Genomic DNA, 24,078 nt, shown 5'->3' on the forward strand with positions numbered 1-24,078 from the left:
ATATGGTTTGTAAGTTAAAAACGTATACAGCAGGATATTTTTTTCATTGAAACAGCTGTCTGTCCAGATTATACTTTATTAAAGGTGACACAAATAGACTCAGAGAGTAAAAGAAAACGCAGGTGACTTCTGGTTACCATGGACATTTTTTTTTTTTGCTTAAGCACAGGTTGAAAGTAGTGGACTGTTCTGGAAATTCTGTCAAATGACATGTATTCGAAGTGTTGAGTGCCCATGAATCAGGCTTTAGGCCTAGCTTACACAAAGTAGCTAACTAATGCTAATGTGCACAAATGTTTATGCGTGCCAGGCAACATTTCAGTCCCATCAATGGATTAACTATTTGTGTAGTCGGAGCCAAATAAATGATTATGTAAATAAAATAATATCTAAATGAGCAAACAAATCATAATCTGTAGCTGACTATTACTGTTAAGCACATGGTGCTCGTGGAACTGTTGTGTAAAAACAATATCAAGTTTGAGATTGTGCTATTGTAGTGAATATCAGCACAACTGGGAATACCTGGTGTTTTCCAGATGCATATATACAGTACGCACACACACACACACACACTCGTACATATATACATAAAATAGAATCTCAAATATACATATATATTTATAATTAATTCGTTAAATCCTACATTTCATGTCTGAACATATTTAAGACTTTTGAATGACATTTTAATAACAATTAAGGTCTTACTTTTTAGATTAATGAACTCAGTGCTTTTTAATACTTTTTAAGGATCTGCAGGAACCCTGTGTATTGTTAAAATTAGATAAATAGAAGCATAAATCCCAGGGAAGCTAAATGTAAGACCTCAGTGGGGTGAAAACCCGTTTCTAGGACTTAGCCCAGACCTCTGTTTTTTATGAACAATGAACAAGCTCTATTTTGATGTTGTTGTTGTTGTTGTTTATATAGGCCTACTTTGCCATCTTATTTACCCTTAAAACTGTTTTTTAAATTGTATTTAATGATTAATTATGAATTGTGGCTTTAGTAGTAGTCATTAGTAATTAGTATTAAGTAAGAACAGAATACTTTGCAACTGCTATAATTAAAATTTAGAGGATTTTGAGGTGCTTGTACTTGAGTATTTGTGTATCTATATATACATATATATATATATATATATAGAGAGAGAGAGAGAGAGAGAGGGAGAGAGAGAGAGAGAGAGAGAGAGAGAGAGGCTACATAGGCTACATTTAGATCCGGGGGTATTCATAAAACATTTGGGGCTGAAACCTCAGATGTCCTGAAAAGTTTAACTTGTAGCCTACTCAGTGTCGCAACCTTGTATCTTTATTTGCACCATTTGATCTCATTACAATATTGTTAATCGGATTAGAAATAAGATTTATAGAGACTCGGAAATTTGCAACAGAAGCACGGGCGTCATTGACAGCGTTACACTACGCTTTAGTTTTTCCGGAAACTGCCGAATGTGGCCGATAGCTCTCGAGGGTGTATATGGAGGAAATCTTAGGGATGCTGCGCTGTCAGAGAGGAGCCACCGCGGACTGACAGGGAGCGGACGGATACAGCGATCAGAACGGGAACACTAACCGACACTGAGAGAGAAAAAAACTCCACAGTCCCGGCAGCTGAGAGATATACCGGACGGTCCTCACGGACCGCTTCTCCTTTCCACCTCGGGAGATCAGAGCAAGTGATGTGGGACTGGAGGACCTAGCAGACTCGTTCCTTTACTGTGTCTAATTTGGGGACCTCCTTGATTTTCTTGTCTTCATCATCTTTTCGGAAATGCAAACGTCCAAGAAAGCCTAGAAATGGTGAGTGATGATGTTGAGTGCATCATGTTTCTAAGTGCTCTGCTGTGCAAAGTGTCAGAGATGCAGTTGTGACAGCTGTACGGTCAAAGGAGCGTCCTGCAGACTGGACATGCTGCATGCTAGACTCTGTGACATATTCACACAAGTCCGTCAACACTCACATCTGACATTGCAGCCTCCACTGAGAGAACATAACACCCAAATCTTTTCAAAATCAATACATTAATAGCCCGCAAAAGTATATAGCCATTCCGCTTGGATCCACAGTTCGCCATATAATCCCAGATAGGGATTATGTTTTTTTTTTTTAATAAACTTTTATAGGCTAAATTCGTCACCAGATAAACATTAAGTTGTAAAAGTTTTATTGAAAAATGTGCTCTTTCATACGTTTAAAGAGTTTGTCATAATGAGTTAAACCGGCATGGGACACACACACACACACACACATGAATACATTCATGCTTTCAAAATGCAAGCCTACACCAGCCCACTTTAATGATGTTTTATTGTAGTCCATGTAATAAACTCATAAAGCTAGAATGCATTATTTGTGTATAGAGTGGGCCTCTTGCTGCCATGTAAAATATATGTGTAGTTTCAGGAGTGTCAGGAGTGTTTCTGTCCTGGACTGGAGTCAGGAGTGTTTCTGTCCTGGACTGGAGGTTTTGCTCAGCTCTGTTGTGTTGTCTGTGTGGCAGCCCATTTGTTTGCATGCTTATCATTAGCTAGATATACTGCATGACTTAGCACTCAATATTTAATTCTTTTGGCAGTTTTTTAAGGCAAGAATAAACAAAGCAAGAGCTGCCCCAGATGCAACAATTAAAAAATGTCTCAATAAAGCAGAAGAAGAAGATGAAGAGGAAGAAGAAAGACAGTTTACCTGGATTTGACAGAGCCCTAGTGAGGTAGGCAGACTGAATGAGTGTAACAGATAGAGAGAAAAGAAGTGAGGGCGAAGTTTATTTCTATAGCACATTTCAGCAACAAAGCACTTCCAAGTGCTTTACATAAAACATAAAAAGCATTGAGAAAAATCGCAAAAGAAACAAAATGAAAGGACATTTAAATACAATTAAAAACACCATTAAAGAGCTAGAAAATAGAAAAGAAAAACGAGCTAAAATATGCTAACACAGGTATGATAAAAGCTACAAGGCACTTGTGATTTAATAAAAGGCAGCAACAAACAGATAAGTATTTTGTTCCAGATATGTAGTGCATGGAAACTAAATGCTGCTTCTCCATGTTTAGGGGACACAAAGCAGACCTATCCCTGAAGACCTGAGAGGTCTTGATGGTTCAAAGTGTAGCACAAGGTCAGAAATGTGTTTGGGCCCGACACCATACAGTGCTCTGTAAACCAACCGTAGTATTTTGGAATCGATTCTCTGACAGACAGGAAGTCAGTGCAAAGACCTCAGAACTTTCTTGGTCTTAATGAGGACTCAAACAGCAGTGTTCTAAATCAGCTGCAGCTGTGATCGATCGACAGGATTGGTCTGGAGAGACACTGTTACAGTAGTCGAGTCTACTGAAGATAAGCACACGGACAAGTTTTTCCAAATCCTGCTGACACATGAGTCCTTTTATCCTTGATAATATACCCTTGATGTTCTTAAGGTGATAGTAGGATTTCTGGCTTGGTCTGTACTTTGTAACATTGCCAGTTGAAGCCAAAGCCTTACTTTTAATTGTTCCTCATTGGCTCCAAAAACAAGGCTGGGAGGCTGGAAAGCAGGTGGAATCACGACAAGATGCTGACAGAGGAGGTTGTGTTGTGCATGTTGTAAATCCACTTTCATAAATGCATCAGCTGAATACCAAAACTGGGAACGTATGATGGCAGTTTGTGCATGTGTGTGTTTGTATGTGTGAGTGTACTTGTGTGCATGTTCTGTTCTTCTCATCCTAATTAGTCGGGCAGGAGAAATAGGTTCCCATGCACCCGCATGGCATGTTTTTGTAACCTGTTTTTTTAGGACCCTAATGGTGTCTAGTTAAGAATTTTTCATGTTGCCAAGGTCAACTAATGGCCCATGGGGTTCATTTGGCGGCAATCTTGAATTGATGTCCGCGCCAGTGATGAAAGACGCCGATTTTCATAACTCCTGAACCAGATGACATACAAAGATAAATTAACCCACTTTTTCATAAACCAAGGTTACGAGCCAGGGAAGCTCAGACACCAAGTGTCCTTGTTAGTCTCAAGAGATGTTGTGTCTTAGGAATGTCAAGGCATGTAAAGACAGAAATGACATAAGATAAATAACATAGGCTCTTTAGCTAATATAATGGTAGGGGAAATACTAATGATTCAATAAATGTTAATGTTAATAAACAATGTTTTGGTTTCCATTTTGTTTAAATTGCCTCATTAATCAAATAATGGAAAAATAATGGACAATCGAAAAAATAATCGTTAAATTAATTGAAAAATTAATCGTAGATTAGTCGATTATTCGAAAAAAATAATCGCCAGATTAATCGTTAGAAAAATACTCGTTTGGGACATCCCTACAGTTAACAGTGAAGTCTTGGCATCATCCAGCATAACAGAGACTGTCTCTGGAAAGAGATGCTTTTAATTGTAACACCACAAACAAATAAATAAAAAAAGGAAAAAACAGTACACCCTTACTTACGTGATGGAGGCAGAAATCTGAGAGACAGATATCTCCAAACATGGACAAGTCAAACCAAAACTTTCTACCTGGATACATATAACTAGAGGGAAATGCAAAAACATTTAAGGTTATTCTTTGGGTGAGCCAACCATTTAACTAATGCCAGAATGTCTTAAAATGTTTGTTGAAAGTTTTTGGTGCAGAGATATGACAGAAATATGATGCAAAAGAGTCTTGTCAAAATACTCTGTGTGTGTGTGTGCGTGTGTGTGTGTGTGTGTGTGTGCGTGCGTGTGTGTGTGTGCGCGCGTGCGTGCATGCGTGTGTTGGTGTGGGTGGGCAGTGATGCATTTAGCATTTAGGTCTGAGTCTCATGAAGCCTTCATTTAGTCGGGCAGGAGAAATAGGTTCCCATGCACCCGCATGGCATTTTTTTGTAACCTGTTTTTTAGGACCCTAATGGTGTCTAGTTAAGAATTTTTCATGTTGCCAAGGTCAACTAATGGCCCATGGGGTTCATTTGGCGGCCATCTTGAATTGATGTACGCGCCAGTGGCGAAAGACACTGATTTTCATAACTCCTGAACCAGACGATATACAAAGATAAATTAACCCACTTTTTCATATAATTTTGACACAAGGAATCACATGGAAAGGTCACTGACATGGTACAACCCCTCTTTATTGGTGAAAAACAGGAAAATAACACATTTTAGGCTAATAACAATATAACTTTTGCTTTTTTGTTTTGCAGTAGTTTCCTGCAAAATCCTCTTATCCAATGCAAGGTCATCAAATGGATGGCAATCACACTAACTGACATAGATTGAAATCTGATAATACTAGCTAATTAAAGGCAAAAGTAATCAAAACCCTGTTTCACTGATTATCATCGTCATCAGTCTCATCAGTCTCCACCTCATCCACTTCCCTCTCATCATCATCACTGATGACACCAGCAGCCAACAGGTCAATGAGAGATGGGGGCAGGATTGGTCCACAAGACCAGACAGGCTCCAAAATCCCTCCCTCTTTCTTCTCCCACCCCTGACCCTCATCATATGGCTTAGGCCTCCAAAAGATCGGCTCAGCTGCCTGTCTGTAACAGGCCATAGTTTACTCTCTGAATGTGGGGGATGAGTGAGTCTTGGCAGGGGGGCAGGCGAGCAAAATCGACTCTCGACTTGCAGCTGAGGGTCTCGTCTTCTTCCGCAATCTTCTTGAGCATCTTGCTCCTGACCAGGTTAACTGATGTCTCACGTGCTTGACTGTACATCATGCATGTGAAGCCCTCCAGCAGCTCCTGCACTTTCGGCCTCACCACTGAATACATAATAGCCGACCTCATCGCTGAGCTGACTGTGAAAAGATTGCTGGGATAAGTGCAAAGTTTGCTCTTTCTAAATCTTGCATTTTATTCAATATACATAACATGCCAAATTATCTAAAAATTCATTCACCAACCTGAAAGCCTATTGGAATTTGGGATTCTTCTGGAGCTTTTTGAGTGGTGCCTCCTTGCCCTTGCCCTTGAAGGTGCTGGTACAGTCCTCATCACTGAATACATAATAGCCGAGCAGGGTGCTGCAGTACGGCTGCCCAAGAGAGGTGGCCAACTCTGTGACGTTGACCAGCTGATGGTGCCTGCCTGTGTGTCAAGGTAGATGACAAGGTTGATGGTGTCAGCCTGATGCAGGAGGATGAAGAAGATGTCGGAGTCCGGGGTCCTCACTACTGCCGACTTGAAGCCCAGCTTGACAGCATGATGCAGATAGAGCACAACCCGGCTGTCTGTCTCCTCCTGGTCTGACTGGAGGGCATGGATCTCAATGACCTCAACCTGAAATAGCACAGAACACCTCAAATGTATGGTAGCTTATATTATTGGCAAACAATTTGCTAACACAGGACCTCATTGAAGTTTCCTAGGTATGGATCAATCAACTTACTTCTCCATCTAATGACGTTAGCTGATAAGCTGTTCCCTCCACGATGAGAACAGCTGTCTCGCACTTCGCCAGCCCGGATGTTGCTTCCTCACTCCCCCAGACCTTGAGCATCAACTGGCAGAGCTGCCGATTGTTTTCCTCATTGTCCAGAAAGTCCTGGGGTTTCCTAGTGGCCGTACCCTTCACTATGAATTTCTCAGAGAAGTCACGCCTCAGCCTCTCTTGTGCCTTGATAGAGTCAGGCTGGTAGGAATCAGTAGAGAAGATGAACTGCTTCTTGGCCACCATTTGGTCCAGGACATGCAGGCAGATTGCTCCAAATGTAGGAGGCAGGTTTGTGAGGGAATGAAAGAGGGCGTTCCCATCTTGGATGAAGATGGCATTCTTGGGGTAGGTTACTTCATCTGTCCTGTCATTCAAGAGGAAGTGCAGCATGGTGGCTTTGTTGGTCTTGGCAAAGAACCACCATGCTGCACTTCCTCTTGAATGACAGGACAGATGAAGTAACCATTCCCTCACAAAGGGCGTGGCTGCCATTTTTGATCCATCGCCATGCTTATTCAAGCAGCTCTCTCTCCCACATAATTCATCCAAACTGCTTCAAAATTTCTGTACATGATAAGAGCCCCGCCCTCAACGCCTCCATATGCTCGTAGGCAATCTTGCTCATGGCACTCCCTTGTAGAAACAGGAAATGCCATCTTTTACACTGACAAACGCCAACCTCAAGCTCCTGACCTGATCAACTCCATTTTGTGGCCACATGACGATCAAGTTGATGAATCTCCACAGTGACACACGTGTTCTGTCATGTTGCAGGCTGCCGTGGCGGTGGTGGCGACTTTTCATCCTTCGCCACGGAACATCAACTTGGTATAAATCATTCATGCATTGTCCGATTTCCTCAAAATTTCACATGTGTGATGAGGGTCCACCCCTGAATGCACCTGGCCACATCTGGTTACGCTCGTAGCGCCACCTGGTGGATGAACGAAACATTGCGTTTTTTCGCTCCTGCCAGGTTGTTTCTCCCTTCTTGCTTCGCGCCACAGCCCCCACGTGCCTCAGGCCCCCACGGTTGCATGGGAGAGCGAGGGCCCGATCACAGCTGCTTGCAGCTTTAATTAGGGCCCGAGGGATGACGAAGTCATCCGTGAGGACCTTTTTGTTATTGCGCTGTTTATTATGAGGGCCCGAGCGACGATGAAGTCGTCCGTAGGACCCTATTGTAATCGTGCTGTTTATTATCATTATTATTATTAGGGCCCGAGCGACGACAAAGTCGTCCGTGAGAACCTTTTTGTTATTGCGCTGTTTTATTATTAGGGCCCGAGCGACAATGAAGTCGTCCGTAGGACCCTATTGTAATCGTGCTGTTTATTAGGGCCCGAGCGATGACGAAGTCGTCCGAGGACCCTATTGAAATCGCGCTGTTTATTATTATTATTATTATTCTTGCGACATTTCGTGCCCCAATTTCGCCCCTTTCCCAAATTTGAAAATGCTTTTGGGCGGTTGCACACGGTCGGCGTGAAATGCCAAAATAGCGCCCCCTACAAATTTTCAAAGCTTTTTCAAAAATACCCTCCCCATTGGGGTTAGTTTGTCGTAGGCAAACGAAATTTGGTACTCACATATATCATACCCAGACGCACAAAAAAGTCTCTTGACGTCATGGTAAAATCCCAACAGGAAGTCGGCCATTTTGTTTTGAATTTTTTCGTTGAGGCGATTTCCACAACTTACATTTGAACGAACTTGTCCTAGGGATTTCGTCCGATCGACTTCAAAGTTGGTACAGATCATCCTGAGAACATGCTGATCAAAAGTTATTAAAAGCTTTTCTCTATGTCAAGGGGCGTGGCCGCTAGGGCATGACAAATTTTGGCGACTTTTTGTTTTCTTGCCATCGAATTTCGAACGGCTCTCCCGCCCACATACTTGATCTCAGCAGCTTCAAACTTGCTGGACATGATGATGGCTCCGCCCCGAACACCCCGATATGTTAATATCCCACCTTACTCATAGCGCCCCCCGGTGGTAACAGGAAGTGACCAGTTTTTACTTTAACATGTACTAATGCCACAAACTTGACCACATCAACTTTATTCCACTTCTAATGCATGCAGAACAAGTTGGTGAAGCTACCTTTTGAACGCTGTGAAGCTGTCTAATGGTGTCCATGTGGCGGCGTGGTGACTATCGATCCCTCGTCCGTGAGGACCCTATTATAATCGCGCTGTTTATTAGGGCCCGAGCAGGAGACCTGTGAGGTCCCTATTGTTTTTCTCCTGATTATTTATATATATATATATATATATATATATATTTTTTTTTTTTTTAATTTTTTTTTATTTTTTTTTTCTTCTGCCCATATGATCGCATTTTTCACTGTCTGAACATACCCCAAAACTCACCAAACTTGGAATATAAGTGACACCTGGCGAAAAATTTTATAATCTAATGTCGTCCTGAATTTCCACCACTAGGTGCCGCTATTATTAAGGAAAGTGCGTTTTGGATCATAACTCCCATATACTTTGTCACACATTTAAAAATATACATCCATGCGTTCAGTGAATTGTGCTGAATCTGGTGATATAGGCCACGCCCATTTCCGCCTACAATTTGTTTGCGCAAATTTGCGAAATGTTGCAAACCTACTTTTTCGAACTCCTCCCAGGCAACTTCATCGATTGGCATGAAACTTTGCACACAGCATCTGTGGACCCTCCCGACAAAAAGTTATTAAAAGAATTTTGATATTCCAAAGAATACTCAAGTTATTAAATAGCAACTTCCTGCAGATTTCATTCTAAACAGGAAGTGCTGCATATCTCCACATTGGTGTATCCGAATGACATGAAACTCAGGTTACCACTTCCCCATTAGCCCCTGAGGCTCTGTGCAAAATTTCGGATGATGACCACAAGGTGGCGCTCTTTAAATTGAAGTATTTTATATCTCAACATTGGTTGGGCAGATTAACACAAAACTTGGTATAATTATTGTCAATGCCCTCCTGAGGATATCTGACGAAGGACTTACCAATCCGCCACTAGGTGGCGCTCTGGTGGCAGTCTAATTTAATATTTGGCACTGTGCCAACACCATAACACTTATGGAAATAAAATTGATAGGGGTGGTAAAGACTGGCCCCTGTAACTCACACACCAAAAATGACCAGCAGGTGGTGCTATTTTCAATGCAAAAGCGTTTTTGGCTAGTAACTCCCACATAATATGTCGCACATTGTTAAACCTTCTATTTACGTGTTCTCTGAATTCAGCTGAATTGTGTGGTGTAAGCCAAACCCACTTTCGCGGTAACTTTACATTGGCCAAATCGCGAAAAATGAAAAACATACTTTTTCGAACTCCTCCTAGGCGATTTGACCGATTTGCACCAAACTTTGCATGTAGCATCTGTGGACGCTCCTGACAAAAAGTTATTAAAAGAATTTTGATCATCCATTAAACGGCCAAAATATAAAACAACAAATTCCTGCACATTGTTTTCAAAACAGACAGTCTTTCGTATCTTGACCAAATACAGTCGGATTACCACAACACTTTTACTAACTGTGTTCCATGGCCCGATGAGGGTTTGTGCAAAATTCAGTGCAAATCGGCCAATAGGTGGCGCTCTGGTGGCAGTCTAATTAGTGTGAATGGAAGTAAATTGGAAAATCTTCAAATCCTCTTCAAAACTCATGGACTTTCAACCTCTTCTTGTCCCTCATACTTTGAGCTAGAGACACCATGTCAACTTTTAAAGAGTCAGAAGACCTTGAACTATTGGGCATGTATTCAGCTTCTACTTTTTGGAAAAATACATACGTGGGTTGGGTGCCTACCTGTATACTGGAAATGTAAGTAAGAGATAACGTTTATTTTTTTATTTATTACAGCTGACAAGACCTCTAGGTGCACGCCCCCCGACGGCAGCATGCCCCGACGTGCGTGGACTGCGAGGGCCCGTTCATCGCTGCTTGCAGCTTTAATTATTAGGGGGCCAAGCCCGAGGGGCCGAGGGAACGCGTAGGCAAGCAGACGCGTTTCCTAGGACCAGCGGTGCTAGGAACCCTATTGTTTTTGTAAAGATTTTTATTTTAATTCTTCCATAGGTAAAAGTGGTGCTGCAGGCTAAACCGTGCAAGGGAGGGCGGTGCAATTTGGAGGGGTGGTCCACACCCCTGCACATACCTCAGACGCAAAAAACTATATATATCTGCCTGCAGGGGGCGCGATAACCTAGGCCAATGCGTTTTTGTCTGTAGCTCCCACACTGTATGTCGCACATTCAAAAATCTTGTATCCCCAGCTTCCCTGAATAGAGCTGAATCACTTTGCCATGGGCCACGCCCACTTGCGCCTAGGAAGTTTTTTCGCAAAATCGCGAAAACTGGTAAACCTACTTTTTCAAACTTCTCCTTGGGATTTTGTCCAATCTGCGTGAAACTTGACATATAAACTCTTCTACTGGACCTGATCTAAAGTTATCAAAAGAATGTTATTCGGTCCAAAAATGCGCAAATTATTAACAAACAAACTTCTTTAGCTAGCTATAAAAATGCAAACTGTTGGATATCTTGGTCAAACTAAATGCTATTAACACCAAATTTGAGATCATTGGTTGGCATAAGACTGTGAGGGTATGGGCCGAATTTGGCGAATTTTGGCAACTAGGGGGCGCTACAAATATGGTAAGTTTATATCTCTTGAACGGCTGCACCGATTTCTATGAAATTCTGTTGGTATGATGTAGGGCCAATTCTGAGGTCATATCTTGAAGGTGGTCATGACTGGTCAGTGTGGGCGTGGCTTAATACAAGATAAACAACAAACATTAATTTCAGCCAAGGGTACATAAGGGTACATATAGAATAGGACACAGATCTTCCGTACCAAAAATTGCACACGTACTCCACTAGGTGGCGCTATAACGGATGAAAACGCGTTTTTGCCTGCAACTTACACATTTTAAATGACACTTTCTCAAACATTATATCCATGTGTTCCCTGGATAGACCTGGGTTTTCTGACACAGGCCCCGCCCACTTCTGCTGCACATTCTCTTTGCTAATTCGCCACATGTCCAAAACCTACTTTTTCGAACTCCTCCTACATTTTAAGTACCACCTGCCTGAAACTTTGCACATAGAATCTCCAGATGTGTCTGATGAAAAGTTATCAAAAGAATTTTGGTACTCCAAAAAATGCGCTTGTTACAACCACACAATCTTTTTTGCTAGCTAAAAAACACACATTGTTTCATATTTCGCTCAAAGTAGATGCTTTCAACATCAAACTTAAGTCACTCGTTCCTGAGGTCATCCAGAGGCTTTGTGCCAAATTGCAAATCCGTGTATAGGTGCCGCTATAACGGATGCAAAGGCAGTATTGCCTGTAACTTCCACATTTTAAATGACACACCCCAGAGCCCGCCGTCCTCCGCGGACAGCTTCCATGGGCTCCGCGTGACGCGGGGGCCGAGTCACATGGGGGGGCTTGGCCCCCGTTCATAACTGCTTGCAGTTCTAGTTATTATTATTATTCTTCAGAGAATATAATCCCCAATTTGGCCCCTTTCCCAAATTCAAAAACTCACCAAATTTGGCACACGCGTTTGGTCTGGCGAAAAATTTTATAATCTATTGTCGTCCTGAATTTCCACCACTAGGTGGCACTGTAATCAAGGAAAGTGCGTTTTGGGTCATAACTCCCACATACTTTATGGCACATTCAAAAACCTTATATCCATGCATTCAGTGAATTGTGTTGAATCTCGTGATATAGGCCACGCCCATTTGCACCTCCGTTTTTTTTTTGGCAAATGCACAAAATGACGCAGACCTACTTTTTCGAACTCCTCCTAGGCAATTTCACTGATTTGCATGAAACTTTGCACACATCATCTGTGGACTCTTCTGACAAAAAGTTATTAAAAGAATTTTGATATTCCAAAGAATACTCAAGTTATTAAATAGGAGGTTCCTGCAGATTTGGTACAAAACAGGAAGTGTTGCATATCTCCACAATGGTGTGTCCGAATGACATGAAACTCAGTGAACTACTTCCCCATGAGCCCCTGAGGCTCTGTGCAAAATGTCAGGCGATGATCACAAGGTGGCGCTCTTTAAATTGAAATATTTTATGTCTCCACATTGGTTGTTCGGATTAACACGAAACTTAGAACAGTTATTGTCAATGCCCTCCTGAGGATATCTGAAAAAGAAGTTACCGATCTGCAACTAGGTGGCGCTGTGGTGGCAGTCTAACTTAATATTTGGCACTGTGCCAACACCATAACACTTATGGAAATGAAATTGATAGGGGTGGTATAGACTGGCCCCTGTAACTCACACACCAAAAATGACCAGCAGGTGGCACTATTTTCAATGCAAAAGCATTTCTGGCCCACAACTCCCACATAACATGTCACACGTTTTGAAACTTTACATCTCAGTGTTCCCTGAATTCAGCTGAATTGTGTGATGTAAGCCACGCCCACTTTTACATTAAATTTCCATTTGCAAAATTGCGAAAAATGAAAAACCTATTTTTTCAAACTCCTCCTAGGCGATTTGACTGATTTGCACCAAACTTTGCATGAAGCATCTGTGGACCGTCTTGACCAAAAGTTATTATAAGAATTTTGTTTGTCCAAAAAATACCCAAAATATAAAACAACAAATTCCTGCATATTGTTTTCAAAACAGACAGTCTTTCATATCTGGAGCAAATACAGTCAGATTACCACAACACTTTCGCTAATTATGTTCCATGGCCCGATGAGGGTTTGTGCAAAATTCGGTGCAAATCGGCCAATAGGTGGCGCTCTGGTGGCAGTCTAATTAGTGTGAATGGAAATAAATTGGAAAATCTTCAAATCTTCTTCAAAACTCATCAACTTTCAACCTCTTCTTGTACCTCATACTTTGAGCTACAGACACCATGTCAACTTTTAAAGAGTCAGAAGACCTTGAACGCATTAACTGTACATTATCTATCTTTATCTTTATTTTGGCCATGACCAATATTCTTTTGTTTATAAACGCTGGTAGATAACTATCTTGCCACCAGGTGGTCTTTGGCTGCCCCTGACGCTACCGACATAAAAACAAGAGACTGCACATGCACAGTTGCGCACTCTCAGCTGATTGTAAACAGATAAGATGGCGACAAGACACAACTTCAGTGTTCATTTAAAGGTAGACGTTTTGAAATATTCTGAACAAATGTCGGGGGAATACGCTGCGGGGCATATGACGCCTGGTATGCAGAGGACGGCAACAATACCTTCACAAAAGGAGGGAACATGACAAACGCAAGATAACGGCTTACCGTCTCCAGGTCCAGTAATTTCCTCTTTCGTTGGTGTCATGACTGCCCAGTACCTGGACAACCGAGCCGTGGCGGAACACAGGTATGTGGCGTGTCAGAGAAGAAATGAGCCGTTGACATTTCTCTTTGTGTTAGGTAACGTTAACGGCGTCAGGCTGACCAAACGTCCTCTTTTGCCCGGACATGTCCACTTCTCACATCCCGTCCGGGGCGTCCAGGTTTTTTTTATAAACTGATAATGTCCGGTTTTCCATGTGTTTGTGTGTGTGAGTTAGAGTGTGGCACAGCCGCATATTTCTGTTCAAACCTGAACCGAGCCCGACATAATTTATAACCAAAGCACTGAGTTTGTGACGACGCATAGTCCGTCCAAATTCACACCTGTTCTTCTCTGTGGATTTTCTCCGTGACCGTGTGTCATAGCGAGAAGCCACGCATATCACGTGAAACAGTGGAATCATAGCTTTCCTACAAGACCATAAAGTTACACTAAAATGATGTATAACAGAGCTTTCATACAGCTCTGCACACACATTACTCTTGGATGGATTACTCGCGAATGCAGCATTGCACAGAAATACCACGCATATCACATGAAAGCGCAGGAGCAGAGCTTTCCAATGATACCACACATCATTGTGCTGTCATCCCATCATGCTATAAATATAGATTAATTGTCTACAAAATAAAAACCTGATGAATTTCTTTACAATCCATTATACAGATCTTCTTATCAGTCACTTCATATAGTGAGGAATATTGTATCTTACCACGTCTTAGGGTTGCATGTGTTTCTCCCTGTCTATCCACATTTGTAGTCCAGCTTTCAAGATGCAAATATCTCCATATTGTCCAGTTGACACTCCATTAAACTTTGTATGACAAGACCAGCCACTTCACCTTTGCGCACCCAGACAACTGCAGCCTAATTATGCATGAATGACAGGGCCGTAGTCACCATATACATTGAGGGGGACATGTGCCCCCCCCCCCCCCCCCCCCCCCCGCAAACAAAGTGGCAAATATTATCTTGAAGGACATCATTGCACTTGGTTGACTATTTTTCTATGATCTTAGATGTGAATATTGCATGTTTCTTTCAGATAAAACACATGTTTGACTTGTGAATGAGTCAATGGAATTTCTTGCAATAATGAAAAAATACTGGCAATCATGTCCGCCTGGCACAAACCACATGTTTTGGACAGCTGTGAAGTGACAGAATGTCCCAGCATCATGGTTCTTATATATATATACATTTTTTTTTTTTTTCCTTTTCTACCTGTCTGCATTGGTCTTCGTAGCTTAGCGCCAAAAAAGGGTGTAAGCTTCTTATGAAGACTGATGCACTGTTAATCTTGCAGTCAAGTATTTTATACCTATACTGTGCGTGGTTGTGACCGTCACCCACCCTCCCTGGAGACTAGCCTATCAGCCTTTATTGGAAAAAACTTCCTAATATGAGCCAGAGAAGGCCGTGATACACCAAAGTGTGTCAGGGGGAAAGTAAGGAACAAGCAGGGGGGATTGAGGGGCAGGTGCTTAACTCCTGAGTTATATAGCGACAGTGAATGCGGAGAAGAAGGAAGAAAAACAAACAAACAAACAGAGGAGAAACAGGCAGTGTAGCTGATGTATTGTGGCCTTGAGGTGGTTGTGCTCCATACAGATTATCAAAAATAAAAATAAACATATACATGTCTACTGTACTGTACTGAAAAACAAAAACAAAAGAGAAGTCTATACTGAACACCAAAAATATGAGAGTCTTGGCGGAGGGGGAAAGCCCGATTGCAGAGAAGAGTTGCCAGCGCGGTGTGGTAGGTTTGAGAAGCAAGTGGGCCCCTTTGGAGTGATCCCATCGGTTCTTTGCGATGCGTCACAGAGCTGAAGTATCGAACATGCATGTGTGTATTTGAACCCTCCCAATGTGTTCATGAAAACCATCACCAGGGTCCAGGGCCAGCCCTGCGGGGGAAGGGGGGTGGTATGGCACCCCAAGACCGCAGGAGCGCCCAGACCCCAAGACCAGGGAGCCGCAGAGGCCGCAGGACACCACGCAGGCCCAAGGACCCAGGGCAGCGAAGGCCGGCACCCCCAGAGAGCCAGAGACACACCCCAGACGGGCGGGGCAGGAGGGCCCGCCCACCCACCGCCCGACGCGGACCCCCCCCCGCCCCCCCCAACCACCACCCACCCCCGACCACCAGAGGCAGGCAAGGAGGCCCCAGCGCACCGGGATCCAGGGGACTGCGAAGGGCCCCCCGCCCGAACCCCCCAGGATGGGCCCCCACCAACACACAGGAGAGAGCGGACCGCCACGAGCAGTCAATCCCCCATCGGGACCCCCTAGCAGAGGGCCCAAAAACCACAGCTGATCAGGAGGCAGAACTCTGGCAGGAACCCACAGAGCCCCCAGGGCGCCACCCGGCCCACCCGCCACAGGGCCACGGGACCCCCCAGACACCGGAAACCCAGCCAAACCACCATGATGTAAATGGGCTCCCTGGCTCTGATCCCTGACGGAGAAACATTAACTCTACACCGTGAGTGTGAATGTGAGTGCCCATAAATGTGATGTGGTGCATTAAAATTGAGGGACATAGGAGACAGGTGGGGGCAAGGCTGATGGCTACAGCACACTGCTGTCCTGCAGCCCGTGCAGCCATAAGGCACCTGGAACCTGTTCCCATCTGTCCCACAAGATGTGGGTGTATGTGGTACTTTAAAATTGGAGGACAGATAAGGATGGGCTGGGGGGCAGCATGGAGGGCTACAGGACACCACTGTCCCATAGCCTGCCCCATTATGAAGCCCCCCAATCCATCAGTGGTCTGCACTTCGAAGAGTGATCATGGTTCTTATATTGCCAGATTCCAGAGAGTCTCCCCTCTTCAGATATGGCAGAATATGTCATTTTCCAACTTGCTATGCTGAGATACATGTAAAAATGTAAGAATTTAGTAACACGGATTTGTTTTTTTTTTCATTGATATAAAAATTAATATAAAATACAGGCACATAGAAGGACATGAAATGATGGCAAATCTGGATAGCCCACATTGTCCTGAAAAAAAAACAACAAGATATTGCATGTGTATGTAGCCTTTATAATGACTGTGATATGAGCTTAAAAGTAAAGGCAGTAAAAATACCCCAAAAACTCCTAGGGCCCATAGAGTTAATCACTTATTGATGCTGTTTTTGAAGTATGAATAAGTCAATAAGTAATTTATTCCATTGAAATATCAGTTATGTATTATAGAAAAGTGATTTATCTTTTTATAAATGACAAAAGGCACATCTGCCTCATTCTTACCGTGGTTTCGTGATACTACTCAGAACCGTGATACTTTCACTGGTATCGTACCGTGGGGGGTGGGGAGAGGTGGGGGGTTGGGGAGTTGGGGGGGCGCCGAGGGATGGTTCGCCCAGGGCGTAAAACTAGCCAGGACCGCCTCTGGCACTGATATTTTTACCGTAACCATCTTTTTATCTATGGAAGCCCATTTTTGCCAGTAATGGAAAAAAATCGCCATTCCTAATCAAAAATGTGAGATAGAAGTCATAATTACGAATGTAGCTTAGTTTTCAAATTAATTTGTGGCATGTTGTCTTCTAACATGTGTGGCATCACGGTGGCTGCAGATGGGACAGAGAATGAGATGATTCACTGATTCAAGGCAGGACAACTAGTACACTGTGCTGTAGTAAATAGTAAATAGTGGTGATTTACAAAAACACCAAAAACTATTTTTACTGTTAAAGGAAAGTTTGTTATTGTAAATAATACAGTACTTTATTTGTAATACTAGAAAAAAAAATTACTGTAAAGACAAGTTTACATAAATATTTCTGCTGTTTCAATTTTAAAAAAAATACAGTATTTGTATTTTCAAATTTGGCTGTGATTTTTTTTTTCTTTTATTAAAAGCCTCCTTCAAACAGTAGCCTGCCCCTATTTGTAGCCTGGTCCCAAATTATTTTTTTGTTAATAGTGGAACACTTTTAAATATATTGCACTCCAGTACACCAACACCACCCACTACGACCTAAATAATAAAGTAGAATAATCACCTTTCTGACAAAAGCTGAAAATGTAAAAGCTTTGTAAACGTACAATGTGTGGCAGAGCTGTTGTATTGGATTGTATTAGATTGCACAGGTGTACCTAATAAAGTGGCCAGTAAGCCCCACATTTACACCACCAATGCCTGCTCTGGGTCTCCCCGCAGCCCCTGGTTGCTCAGCAGCCTCAGCCCCTGAGACCATGCTGATCAAAAGTTATTAAAAGCTTTTCTCTATGTCAAGGGGTGTGGCGGCTATGACGCCGCCCTCGCCACCAAATCAGTTGGCTTTTTGATGGCTTCAACGACCTCATATCCTCACGAAATTGATACACAGGTCAAGAATGGCGAGCTCTTACATCTGATAGGGCCGTTGCCCATGGGGGGGACAAAATGCCTCTATAGTCCCCCTTGAAATTTTAGTACGAAGATGAAACGTCACACCACGTCAGGGTTAACTTACTCTGAGTTTTCACATAACCGCTTCAGTGATGCGTGCTGCTGGCCCCCCGTGGTGGCGCGGGAGAGTGAGGGCCCGGTCACAGCTGCTTGCAGCTTTAATTAGGGCCCGAGCGACGACGAAGTCGTCCGAGGACCCTATTGAAATCGTGCTGTTTATTATTATTATTCTTGCGACATTTCGTGTCCCAATTTCGGCCTTTTCCCAAATTTGAAAATGCTTCTAACTTTCCACATTCGTCCGGCCACATCCGAAATTCGATATTTTTGGGCGGTTGCACATGGTCGGCGCGAAATGCCGAAATAGCGCCCCCTACAAATTTTCAAAATACCCTCCCCATTGGGCTTAATTTGTCATAGGCAAACGAAATTTGGTACACACATGTATCATACCGAGACGCACAAAAAAGTCTCTTAACGTCATGGTAAAATCCCAGCAGGAAGTCTGCCATTTTGTTTTGAATTTTTTCATTACGACGATTTCCACAACTTACATTTGAACGAACTCCTCCTAGGGATTTCGTCCAATCGACTTCAAAGTTGGTACAGATCATCCTGAGAACATGCTGATCAAAAGGTATTAAAAGCTTTTCTCTACGTCAAGGGGCGTGGCCGCTAGGGCGTGACAAATTTTGGCAACTTTTCGTTTTCGTACCATCGAATTTCGTACGGGCCTTACGCCCACATACTTGATCTCAGCAGCTTCAGGTGGTAACAGGAAGTGACCAGTTTTTACTTTAACATGTAGTAATGCCACAAACTTGACCACATCAACTTCATTCCACTTCTAATGCATGCAGAACAAGTTGGTGAAGCTACCTTATGAACGCTGTGAAGCTACGTCTAATGGTGTCCATGTGGCAGCGTGGTGACTATCGATCCCTCGCCACTAAATACATTTGGCTTTTTGATGGCTTCAACGACCTCATATCCTCAAGAACATTGATACACAGGTCAAGAATGGCGAGCTGTTACATCTGATAGGGGCGTCGCCCATGGGGGCGACAAAATGCCTTTATAGCTCCCCTTTCAAATTTTCAAAAAACCCTCCCCATAGGGTTTTTTTTGGAGAAGGAAGATGAAAATTTGTATATGTGTAAGTTGCCCAGACACACAAAAAAGTCTGCCACCAATGGTCTACTCCAAACAGGAAGTCGCCCATTTTGATTTTGGCCGCGCTGTTGTGATTTCCACACCTTGTATTTTAACAAACTCCTACAGATTTTGTCCAATCAACTTCTGATTCGGTACAGATCACCCTGAGTCCATGCGGATCAAAAGTTATTGAAAGCTTTTTTTGTACGTCAAGGGGCGTGGCCGCTATGGCGACGCCATATTTGATGCATCGCCATGCATATTCCAGCAACTCTCTCTGCCACATACTTCATCCTAACTGCTTCAAAATTTCTGTACATGGCAAAGAGCCCCGCCCTGCACGCCTCCTAGACTCACTCTAACTCATAGCGCCCCCGTGTGGAAACAGGGAATGCCATATTTTTATATTGATAAACACCAACATCATGGTAACTGACCCAGAGTTTAAGTTAGCTCTCAATCTGGAATGGACAACCCAGAGTGTCCCTCATCTCACGGTTAACTTACTCTAAGTTTTCACATGTCCACTTCAGTTATGCATGCTGCTGGCCCCTGCGGTGGCGCGGGAGAGCGAGGGCCCTATCACAGCTGCTTGCAGCTTTAATTATTGTTATTATTTTTCCGTAAGTAAAAGTATTGCTGCAGGATACACCGTGCAAGGGAGGGAGGTGCAGTTTGGAGGGTTGGTCCAGACCCCTGCAGGGACCTCAGATGCAAAAAACGTACGTATGTTCACCTGCAGGGGGCGCTACAAGCAAGGTCAGTGTGTTTTGGCATGTAAATTATGTCTCACATTCAAATGCCTTATATCCGTGTATTCCGTGAATAGAGCTGCCTCACGTGTCCCTGGCCACGCCCACTTCTGCTTAACTTTTTTCCCACAAAAAATGGCAAAAACTGCAAAATCTATTTTTTCGAACTTCTCCTACAGATTTTGTCCAAACTGCATGAAACTTGGCAGGTCAACTCTCAAGATGGACCTGATGTAAAGTTATCAAAAGTATTTTGCCCGGTCAAAAAATGTGCGAATTATTAATGACAAAAAAAAAGGTAAAATACACATATTGTTGCATATTTTTGTCAGACTAAATTATATTAATATGACACTTAACACACTTGTTCCAGAAGTCGTTTAGAGGCTCTGTGCCAAATGTGGCCCAAATTGGCCACTAGTGGACGCTGTAAACCCAGAAATATCACGTTTCATAAAAGTTGATTGGATTTGTACAAAAATTGGTGAGCATGATGTGGGGACAGTCCTGAAGCCAGCTGCAAAGTTTGGTAATGATTGGTCAAAGTTGGCGTGACTTATTGCAGCAAACGCATTCAGTCTTTAGTACTTCCAATGCACTTCCCATTACGGTGAATACTGCCCTGAGCCCATTGTCCTTTGGGGCCGACTATCATGGGCTCCATGGGGCGTGGAGGCCGAGTTGCGCGGGGTTGATTGGACCCCGTTCATAACTGATTGCAGTTCTAGTTATTATTATACATCTTATTATTATTTTTCCGTAAGTAAAAGTGGTGCTGCAGGCTACATCGTGCAAGGGAGGGTGGTGCAATTTGGAGGGTTGGTCCAGACCCCTGCAGCGACCTCAGACGCAAAAAAAAAGTCTGAGGCAATTTTTTTATATCTTTACAATAATGTACTACACACCATGTGTGCATCTCAGTTGTCCTGTGCAGCTATCAATCATGGACATACAGTATCTCTTTAAATGAAAGGTGTACATAGTGTATATACATTTTAGATTATTTTATTTTTATTTGATCTTATTTGTATTTTTGTAATGTTTTTATCCCTTTTAAGCACTCAGACATTTTTATGGCTTTTTGTATCTTGCCTCTTAAAGGGGATTTATGGTCGTGCATTGACCCTACGCACGTTGCCTACACATGTCGCCTATGCCGTTGTGAGCATTTTTAATTCTGAAGTGGTGTGTCTGCGTCACTCTGCAGTTACACCTCCAAAGCACTAGTCGGCGGCAGAGGTTTCTGTGAAGTGCTGTTAAGTTTGGTTGATTCAAAACATACATTAAACATGGCTTAATAGTAACAATTTGAAAAACGAGTACACAAATTAGCTTCACTACCACTCGCAGCATTCACAGACAAGCACTTGTGTTAATCCGGACGCATTTTCCCCACAAATACAACATGCTAACGTTATTAGCACAAGCCTATGGCATTTTACATTGTATAAATTAGCCTAGCAACTAGCATTCTTTTCCTCTTGTCATATAAAACCAGGGACAACAGCAACATTTAACGAAGGTAACGGCACACAGTTTGGCTCCATAACAACTCACAAGGTTCACCGACAAAACAACTGTCCTGTACTAAACACAGTTTTTAAACAAATACAACATGCTAACGTTATTAGCACAAGCCTATGGCATTTTACATTGTATTGATTAACCTAGCGGCCGGCAATCTTTCCCTCTTCTCATATGAAACCTGGATAAATCCTGAAGTAGAAATCCCTGAAGGATAAATCACACACAAGACTTTAAATGCTATTTTAGTGGAGGTTTTACTGTTTTCACAATTTATTGTTTCTTATCTGTGAACTAAACTGGTGTCAGTATACAGCAACAAACCAGAGGTCTGCGTCACCGCGACGATTCTGGGGAGGTGCCTACACCGTAACCTACGACGTAGCCTCCAAATCGACGTGCAGCCTACGTCGTAGGCTCCAAATCGTCGTACAGCTTACACCGTAACCTACGCATCGATTCAACGCAGAACTATAAATTACGTGTTACTCTTGAGCTACTGCAATGTGTGAATTTTCCTGGTGTGGGATTAATGAAGTCTTATATTATCTTGATATTATTAATGCAATAAAACAAGACACAAAGTACAAAGTGGTGAACAGACTTTCTCCATTTTAAAGCCATACGGTTTAAAAAAAAATTAAGGGACATCAGTACACATAAATAGCCAAATTTACAAAATAAGTGTACCTTGAAGAATTTTCATATTGAATTCTACAGCCCACAATTTATGTCTGTGCCAAAATCAGTGAGTACAATCTGAGGTTTTACAGAGTAATCCAATATTCAGTTTGTCAGTAGGGTTGAATATGATGGCATTATATTTAGTGGCAATCCTTCTCACTGTAATTACTCTTAATGGAATATAAAGTAACTCTACATGCCAGTTACATAATTTCAAATGGTTTTGTGGAAAACTATGTATAAAAATATATTAGTATACAGTAGACAGTGATATGAAAAGTCTTCAGCTATTTGTTGTATGTTAAAGTTCCAACTGTTTAACTCAGATCAATGTTATATGCTCCTCATTTATCAGTTTAGATTATTATACAGAAATACATACACACACAATAATCATACAATATGTTAAAGCAATTATTTTTTATTGTAAAGGATGCTGTATTTACTTTAAAAATAACTCAGTAAATGTGCAAATAGTGGTACGAATTAACTTGTATTTTGATTTAACTTTCCCTCCACACTTTTCAACCTCAGAGTCCTACATCAGTAGGATTTCCATTGTCAGAAGCAGATGAGTTCAATAGGTATAATGTTCTGACTGCAGCTATCTGAATGACTCTGACTGCAAACTTGTGCTTCTTTGTCAGGATCACAGTTCCATCTAACTGTGCATTCACACCAAAAGCGTCATGAGCGTTATAAGCGGCCGGCAGCCATTCATTTTCAATGTACGCTTGCTACGAAGGGCATCAGGGGCGTCGGCTGCAGCGAGTGGCGTGATACCAGTGACCAGAGCGTCAAGTAGAAGTTGAGAGAAGCTGAACTTTATGCAAATGAGCAGCGCCGCTGCCGAAGCAGCAGCCAATTGCAGACCGGGATTCGGGTACGGAGGTCCTGAGCCGGTGAAATTCACTGTGGAGTTGCCGGGTTTGCAGGACTCTGTGGACGCAGACGGCCCGATGTTTCCTCAGCAAATACGCCGATGCAGTACAAAGGAGGCTTCCGAAAGTGCGATCAGTGAGCTCCCGCTTATTTACCACCAATTACATTTCTCAGTGGTCCTACGTGCCAACAGGAGAGTAAAATCATAATTATAAAAGACTCATAAAGGCTATATTGACTGTGTTTATTTGCATTATTTTAATTGTGCAATGAAAGTCATGGATAATACAAAGTGAAGACATATATGATATATTTGTTCATCCTTGTAAAGTGAACAGCCTGGACACATCTGCAGCAGCCGGCCCCGCCCCTTTGGCCGCTACAAGCGCCTGCTGGAGCTGCTGCCAGGCAGCGCGATGCCAGCGACCTGAGCGACAGCTGGCGCTCATGACGCTTTTGGTGTGAATGCACAGTAAGGCTCTGGCTGCTGGCTTCACAGCTGCATGTGGGCTGGCTACCCTCCATCTCTGCTCACACTCAGCAGTCCTTATCACATTGATAAATAGTGTGTAATTTCAGGGAACAAGCATGAAAACATATGGGTGGCCAGTGCTGCTGTATTTTGGCATTCTGCATAAACAGCATTTTCATCCAGGTTATGCTGAGACAAAGGGACTACAGAACCAGTCCCATGCTTAGATGGTTCTAGGCAGAAATGGTTTTTATGGTTTTACAGTTAGCCCTTTTGAATGTATCTACAGTATCACATGGATGGTGTTTTGAGGCTGATACCCACAGCTGAGAAGAATAAAAATCTTATAACAATATATCAGTGAAATTATATTCTTTTTCATGTCAACATAATATAAATACGGAGCCCATAAAGGG

At 42.7% G+C, this 24,078-nt stretch overlaps 1 protein-coding gene across 13 annotated transcripts in view; it reads left to right on the plus strand.

Moving 5' to 3' along the window:
• Positions 1-1,163: 1,163 nt before the first annotated feature.
• Positions 1,164-24,078, plus strand: part of ptprfa (protein tyrosine phosphatase receptor type Fa) — an 888,655-nt gene continuing 865,740 nt past the window's right edge. For 12 of the 13 annotated variants that reach the window (XR_013491747.1, XM_078169090.1, XM_078169094.1 and 9 more), the window contains exon 1: positions 1,164-1,802. The gene's annotated coding sequence lies outside the window, so the exon portion shown is untranslated. The remainder of the gene's footprint in view (positions 1,803-24,078) is intronic. The other variant, XM_078169097.1, reaches the window with a different exon arrangement.

This window comes from Epinephelus lanceolatus, chromosome 6, assembly GCF_041903045.1.
Source record: "Epinephelus lanceolatus isolate andai-2023 chromosome 6, ASM4190304v1, whole genome shotgun sequence".
NCBI classification, from domain to species: Eukaryota; Metazoa; Chordata; class Actinopteri; order Perciformes; family Serranidae; genus Epinephelus; species Epinephelus lanceolatus.